Source organism: Temnothorax nylanderi, unplaced genomic scaffold (genome assembly GCF_030848795.1).
Source record: "Temnothorax nylanderi isolate EJ_2023f unplaced genomic scaffold, tnyl_v1.0 TNYL_tig0033_pilon, whole genome shotgun sequence".
NCBI lineage: Eukaryota > Metazoa > Arthropoda > Insecta > Hymenoptera > Formicidae > Temnothorax > Temnothorax nylanderi.
The window spans coordinates 621,441-627,623 of record NW_027249095.1 but is presented as its reverse complement, the minus strand read 5'-3'; the positions used below and the strand labels follow the sequence as shown (position 1 = coordinate 627,623).

The following is a 6,183-nucleotide window of genomic DNA, read 5'->3' as shown; positions in this document are numbered from 1 at the left end:
GTCCGGCTTTTATCGAGGCAACAAATAAATGCCGATCCGGCCTCCTCTCTCTCTTGCCCGATGTCTCAATTCCGCGATGTCCGGAGATACGCCGGAGACAAGCCGCGCGATTGGACGGCGAAATGGCGGAAGTCATAGGAAATTAATTCGGCCCGGGCCAAGACCAGGAGGACGCTATTGATGATTTGCAGCCTGGGCCACTCTCGGCCGGCCCTTAATGACCCTCAAGGCCGTTCCCGGCGAGAATCGAGATTCCTGCCGGTAATTTCGCGGAAGATACTCGACGCTCCGCCGAAACACGCCGACACGTGGCCCTCGTAATGCGTCTTACCCTCCGTTTCTCGCACGATACATGGGCCGAGAGACAATTCTGTTTCGATAGATTATCTCAACATCCGTAATCAATCTCGCGTTCTGAAAGAGTCGACTTAATAATTTCCTACTGTCATGAAGATATATATTAATATTTGATATTTCTCGGGCCGAATATGTTACAGGCACAGTTCGAAATTCGCATTCCGAGGTCGAATGCGAATTTCGAACGTAAGACCGTGGAAATGTCGTTCCATTTATTAAAATTTTCGCGTCGGAGCGTCCGCCCGATGTGTCTGGCGCTCGCAAATCCGGAAGCTTTAAGAGCCGGGGGCGTGCATTCCGCCGGTGTCTCGGACTGCGAAATTATTCAGGAGTCTTCCGCGCCATAGGATTTGAAGGAAAATATTCGGTGCCCGGGACTTCCTGAAATCTCCATGCAAAATCGGGAGAGAGGCGTCCGGGAGACGGCCACGAGGTCCGGCTACGATATAATCTCTAATCCCGAGTAATTTCCGCGGCACGGCATCGCGCGCGGCAGGGTCTATTTACGGGTCTCGTTACGCCCACTTATGCCCACGAGGTGTGCCCAAGCGCGCGCGGCAGTTCGACCTTCATCGAATTCTCAAGATAGCGTCAAGTCTTTATTTGACAGGAACAGGCCCAGCGTGGAAGTTACGGAGCGAGAAAATTCATTTATCATTATTTATTCACTGTCCGACGGTATTAACTTCGTGATGAAAAATGAGACAAGACGATAGCTGCAGAGTCGAGTACAACATTTATGGTAATGAAAAGATAAAGTAGAAAAAATAGCGATTATGAATAATACGTAAATGTTGTCCAAATCTGGCGATTGTTTGTTCAAACGATCGGCTAAGATTTTGTTTTCGTCCTTTAATATTTTCACGTACTCATTGTGCTTGGCTTTTAAATTCATAATTTCGGCCTGGTTCTTCGAAGTTTAATTCCTACGAATACAATATTCGATTAAAAAATCGACCTTTTTCTTTAATTACTGTAAATAGATCGTTGGCATAATAATTTTAGTTAACATGTATAGATGTTGGCATTTCTAAAATTTACTAAAAATACTATTAAATAAACTAGAAATTTATACTTTTAACGATACAAAAGAATATTCTCATGAAATGCTTACGTTTAATTCTTGCTGGTAGCGTGTCGCATTAACGTTCGTCACAGTAGTAAATTTGTTCGAGATTTGTTCGAGATGCTGCACATCCTGTTCAATTTTATCAACATGTTTTTTTCAAGTTGTCTCTGTTGACATATAGCAAGATTATTAATAACTGCAAAATGTAAAAATATGAAGTGCATTATTCACCTTTAGCTGCAAGTTCATGTTATTTATTGCAGACATTTTGATCATTGCATTTAAGGCTCCGATTATAGCTTCTTGTTAGGGGGAGACGGCTGGTCTAGTGGGTAGAGCGCCAGATTCGAAATGTTTAAATTTGTATACAGAACCAGATAGAGAATATCGATATCACACTTTGTAGTTATTTCACTTGGATCTCGTCTTAACCCGGGAACGGGTGTCTGGGGTAATTTTTACACCTCAGTATCGAAAAAATGAAGCTCACGTCACAGTAATTTTAATGTGCTTCTTTCAATTTCAAATATTTTTTTAGTTTCTCCTTACTTTTTTCAGAAAATGTTAAGTATCTATTTATATATTGTGTGTCTTCAAATCCTAATAAATTATAGAACAATCAAAAATATGCAATATATAATTAATAACAATGACTTTTAATTGGGGTGTAAAAATCACCACAGGTGACCATTTATGCAAAAAGAAATCAGAGCGTATCAAATGAAACACTCAGAATAGATTTATATTTTAAAATTACTCAAGAATTACCTCTTGAGTAGAAAACAATTTAATATTTGATCCAAAAAGTTTTTCAAAATTTCCAGCGAACGCTTGATCTATTTAATTTTTGTCACTGTTTTCTATTCTGTCATTGTTTTCCAAGTTAAATATGCCTCCCCCCGTATATCCTCGAAATTATAAATTACATTTCCGCCGCGGAACAAAGTTCGAATCCATCGACGAATAAAGTCCCGTTACTTACTTATCGTCATTGTCCTTGATATAATTTGCCGAGATTATTTGATTTCCCTTTTCGTAATAATCTAATCAATTTAACTTCGCCAATCAAATTTCCGCGGAGCTGATCTCAAATTCACGTCAAAGAACGCGTTTCTGTCCCGGAGCTTCACGTGGTAGCCTCTCGCGAGTTACGAGCTCGAGCTCGATATCAAAAAGATTATCAGAGAACAGCGTCCACGACTGATAAGGAGAAATCGACGTCGATTTAGCCCAAGTATCTCCCCGCGCACGGTGATGCGCCGCGCGTGCTGCGAGAGTAGCGGTCACCCCGATATCGCACGTACGGGCGATATTAAGCGGCGTATGACACGAGCGTTCGCGCTCGTGCGCGCGTTAGGGAAACGGGGCGTCGATAAGACATGGTCGTCGGCCGGCAGCGGTCGGTCCCCGACAAGCGGAGAGACAGATCGTGCTCGTTGGCCGCCGCCGCGGCCAACGTGATAAGATAAGTTCGCGCGCCTCCCCCGGTATATGTGTGCGGCGCGCTCGCGTGAATAATAATCGAGGTAGCGCGCGCGCGCGCGAGAAGTACAAGAGCCACGAACGGCGCGCCGCACACACACACGCGCGCGCAACGCCGTGCACGCACGCACGCACGCACGCACGCACGCACACAAAGAGGTACCAGGTAGGTAGGTAGGTAGGTACCGGCTCATTGGTCGCGCCGTATAATTAATGGGGACGCAAACCCTGGGTGACGTTTGTATGCAAATGCCCGCATGTACAATCTCTCCCGGTCGGGTCGCTCGCTCGCTCTTCTCCCGACCGCGGCCTATCACCACGGACGTCGGCGAACGTCTCGCTCTATCTAGCACGCTCGGCTCTATCGTCGCGCCGTTCGCCGCGGGGAAAACGCGGCTCGTGTATACACGGCGCGGGATGGTCCCGCGCTTACAACGCGTCCCGGACGTGGAATCCGTGTTGCGGATGAAATTGCCCACCGAATCGCCGCGCGCCTAGTCGATGATGGCTTACGATTCCATTTGCGACGCTTTCCTCGCGCGAAATGAAAAAAGGAATCCGATGCCGCGCGATCGACCGAGGAAAAATCGAAATCCGAGAGAACGCGCTTGCCCTCTCTCTCTCTCTCCCTATCTTCAACGATATATTCCCGTAACGCGTCTCGATAGCGCGGCATTCTCGATATGTAGCGAGGTGCTCACCGGCATGATCCGCAACGTGGATCCGACGGCGTGGCTGATGACGGAATTCTCCCGTAAATCCGTCGGATCCTGACGGATCCGTTCCTGACGATCGACGACGGTAGGAGAGACGGAGGCGAGAGTCGTTACGCAACGTCAAGCGGGCGATCGATCGATCTGGGAAGTCGCGCGCTTCCCAGCGGTATGCTTAATCGAGGAGTTAATTTGCGTAACTATCGCGCCGCTACACACACAGAGATATATATATATATATATATGTATATATATGTATACATATATACGTCGGACTGCATTAGGCTGCGCCAGACTGCACTAGACCTTGTAGCGCGTACGCACAGTGATTCAACGATGGCTAAATAGCGCGTATTCAGTGTCGATCTCGTTACAAGTGCGAAACACGTTTAACCCCGCTGGCCGTTAACAACGTCTATAGAGAGGCGTATTGTTTCCCGCCGTGTATTAATGGCACCTTTAGTCGTCCACGTCGCGCTAAGTAGTCGGCACGGCTAGTTGGGATAAAAATAATCGCCCGCCGACGTATGCTCATTGTGTATGCGCCGGGAGTGACTATAGTCGCGCGCGCGCGCGCTCCGCTAAGCATGCAGTTATGTATCGGGAACACAGAGCCGTCCGCGCCGCCGAGTATCGGTGATAATTCTGCAATGACTACGCGATTTACGACACGAGTGATAAGGAAGATCTCATTGTCGGTCACGAAAGCGCGTGCACGGATCTAAAACCTAAAAGTTCAGATCTCTCATGTATACTAAATTTAAAAAAAAGTGAATTTTACGGCAAAGAGATACGTGACGTGTCCTCGGCGTAGCGCGAAGTCGTTCGAGTTCGAGACGAGTAAAAGCTGCGACAAAATTGAGTTCGACAAATAAACGAGTGACCGGCGACCGCGCGCCGTTTCTTTCGTCTTCTCGTTTCGCCTGGGCGCGGATTCCACGTTGTCGCCACTCGGGGAGAGGCCCCGACTACCGTTACTTACAATTAAACTGGGCATCCGCGCGCGGGCCCCGATCGTTCGTGCCTGACGATCGCAATCGCACGCGTCGTAAACATCCAGGTTACGATTGGTTTCCCTCGGCGCGTCGCGTCGCGCCTCGCCGCGATATCTCCCGGCCGTAAAAGCCGAGACGCGTCGTCGATGCGCGACGCGGGAGCTACCAGAACGGACGTGCTGTGCGTGTCCGCAGCGCGAGCGCGCGTAATAACTCGCAATAAATATTGGACGCGTCGGGAACGCGCCGCGTGACGACGCCCCGCGCATTGGCGCCGCCAGAGATTCCTCGGGGAGCCGCACGCGCGTCCTTAATTTATCTTTCGGACAAATAAATTAATCAGACGGATTAATTGGACACTGCGTTGCAGTAAAACGCGTGAATATACATTTCGTTAAAATAACGAAAATGTAAAGAGAAGATTAATTCCAAATTCGGAGAAGCTGCGATCGAAGTCGATCTATTGAGCAATTCGATCGGATGCCTCTGCTATGCAAATTTCTGTGCCACGAAGCGAATAACGGACAACGCCGGTGTGCGCGTTTTGCGAACACCCAGTGGAAAATTATGAAAATGCGCGTCGCGGAACGACCCGGCGGCCGCGGCGACGGCGAATATATACGCGGCCGTGTATCGTGGGAGCCGCGGCCGGCAGTGGCACGAGGACCATTAATGATGCATAGCCCGTTGGCGTTAGCCTGGCAGTCATAATGACCAGGTCGACTGGACGGTTGGCTGCTGCCTGGTCGGTCGGTCGGTCGGTCGGTTGGTCGGTTGGTCGGTCGGCTGGCTCGCTGCCTCGGCGTGCTCGTGTTGAAACACGGGTGCGTCGTTCAACGGCTATACGAGCCAAGCGCGCATATGTACATACATACATACGGACTATATATATATGTATTTTTTTCGGCTACCGTTTGTAAATGGTGCTCCCGCCCGTCTCCTCTTCTGTCATTATCCTTACTTTCGAGTTCTCCCCTCTCGTTCTCCCCGACGCATCGTGGACCGCTTTACAGCGCTGGCGCGCGACCTTCTTATACCATCGTCATGGCTTTTTGCGTTGTGGAAGCCGCCGTTACCGCCGTCGTCGCCGGAGGCGAGCGGAGAGCAGCGCGACGCAAGGATACCGCCGTGTGAGACCGCTGAAATAAATATTCCGGAAGAAGGTGGAAGCGCGCGCATAAAGCCGTGTTTACGAGCTGCCAGATTCGGAGGTTGCTGGCGCTCGCCGTCTTTCTGGCGCGCGTCGCGCGTTCTCCGATTTTTCCCCAGCTTTAGGAAAATTGGAAATTTTTAGCTCCGTGCCCCTTTCCCTTGTGCAAGAGTGTTGGAGCGCGCACTCTCTGGTAGCAGTAAATGTGTGTTTTTTTTAGACGAACTTTGTCCCTTTAGTCTTTTGCTTTTAAAAAAAATTAGGGACGTTTGCTGAAGATAGATATTTAATCTTTCATGATAGAGACGGAGTTACACGTGTGTCATCAAAGATACCCGATGTGATATTTTTCGAGATTTCGATATTTCCTTCGTCGAGAACGACGAACGCGGATCGGCTTCTCAAATGCAACGTGGC

At 48.9% G+C, this 6,183-nt stretch overlaps 1 long non-coding RNA gene across 4 annotated transcripts; it reads right to left on the bottom strand.

Moving 5' to 3' along the window:
- Nucleotides 1–1,003: 1,003 nt before the first annotated feature.
- LOC139770816 (uncharacterized) lies at nucleotides 1,004–6,183 on the bottom strand. Of its 4 annotated transcripts, none has more exons than XR_011717822.1 (4): nucleotides 4,403–6,183; nucleotides 1,658–2,422; nucleotides 1,472–1,593; nucleotides 1,004–1,283 (listed from the first exon to the last, which is right to left on the bottom strand). It is a non-coding gene; the product is annotated as an uncharacterized lncRNA (long non-coding RNA). The 4 variants fall into 4 exon arrangements; XR_011717823.1 differs by having other exon boundaries at nucleotides 1,658–1,751; nucleotides 4,604–6,183; XR_011717821.1 differs by lacking the exon at nucleotides 4,403–6,183 and having other exon boundaries at nucleotides 1,658–1,751; nucleotides 2,409–2,987.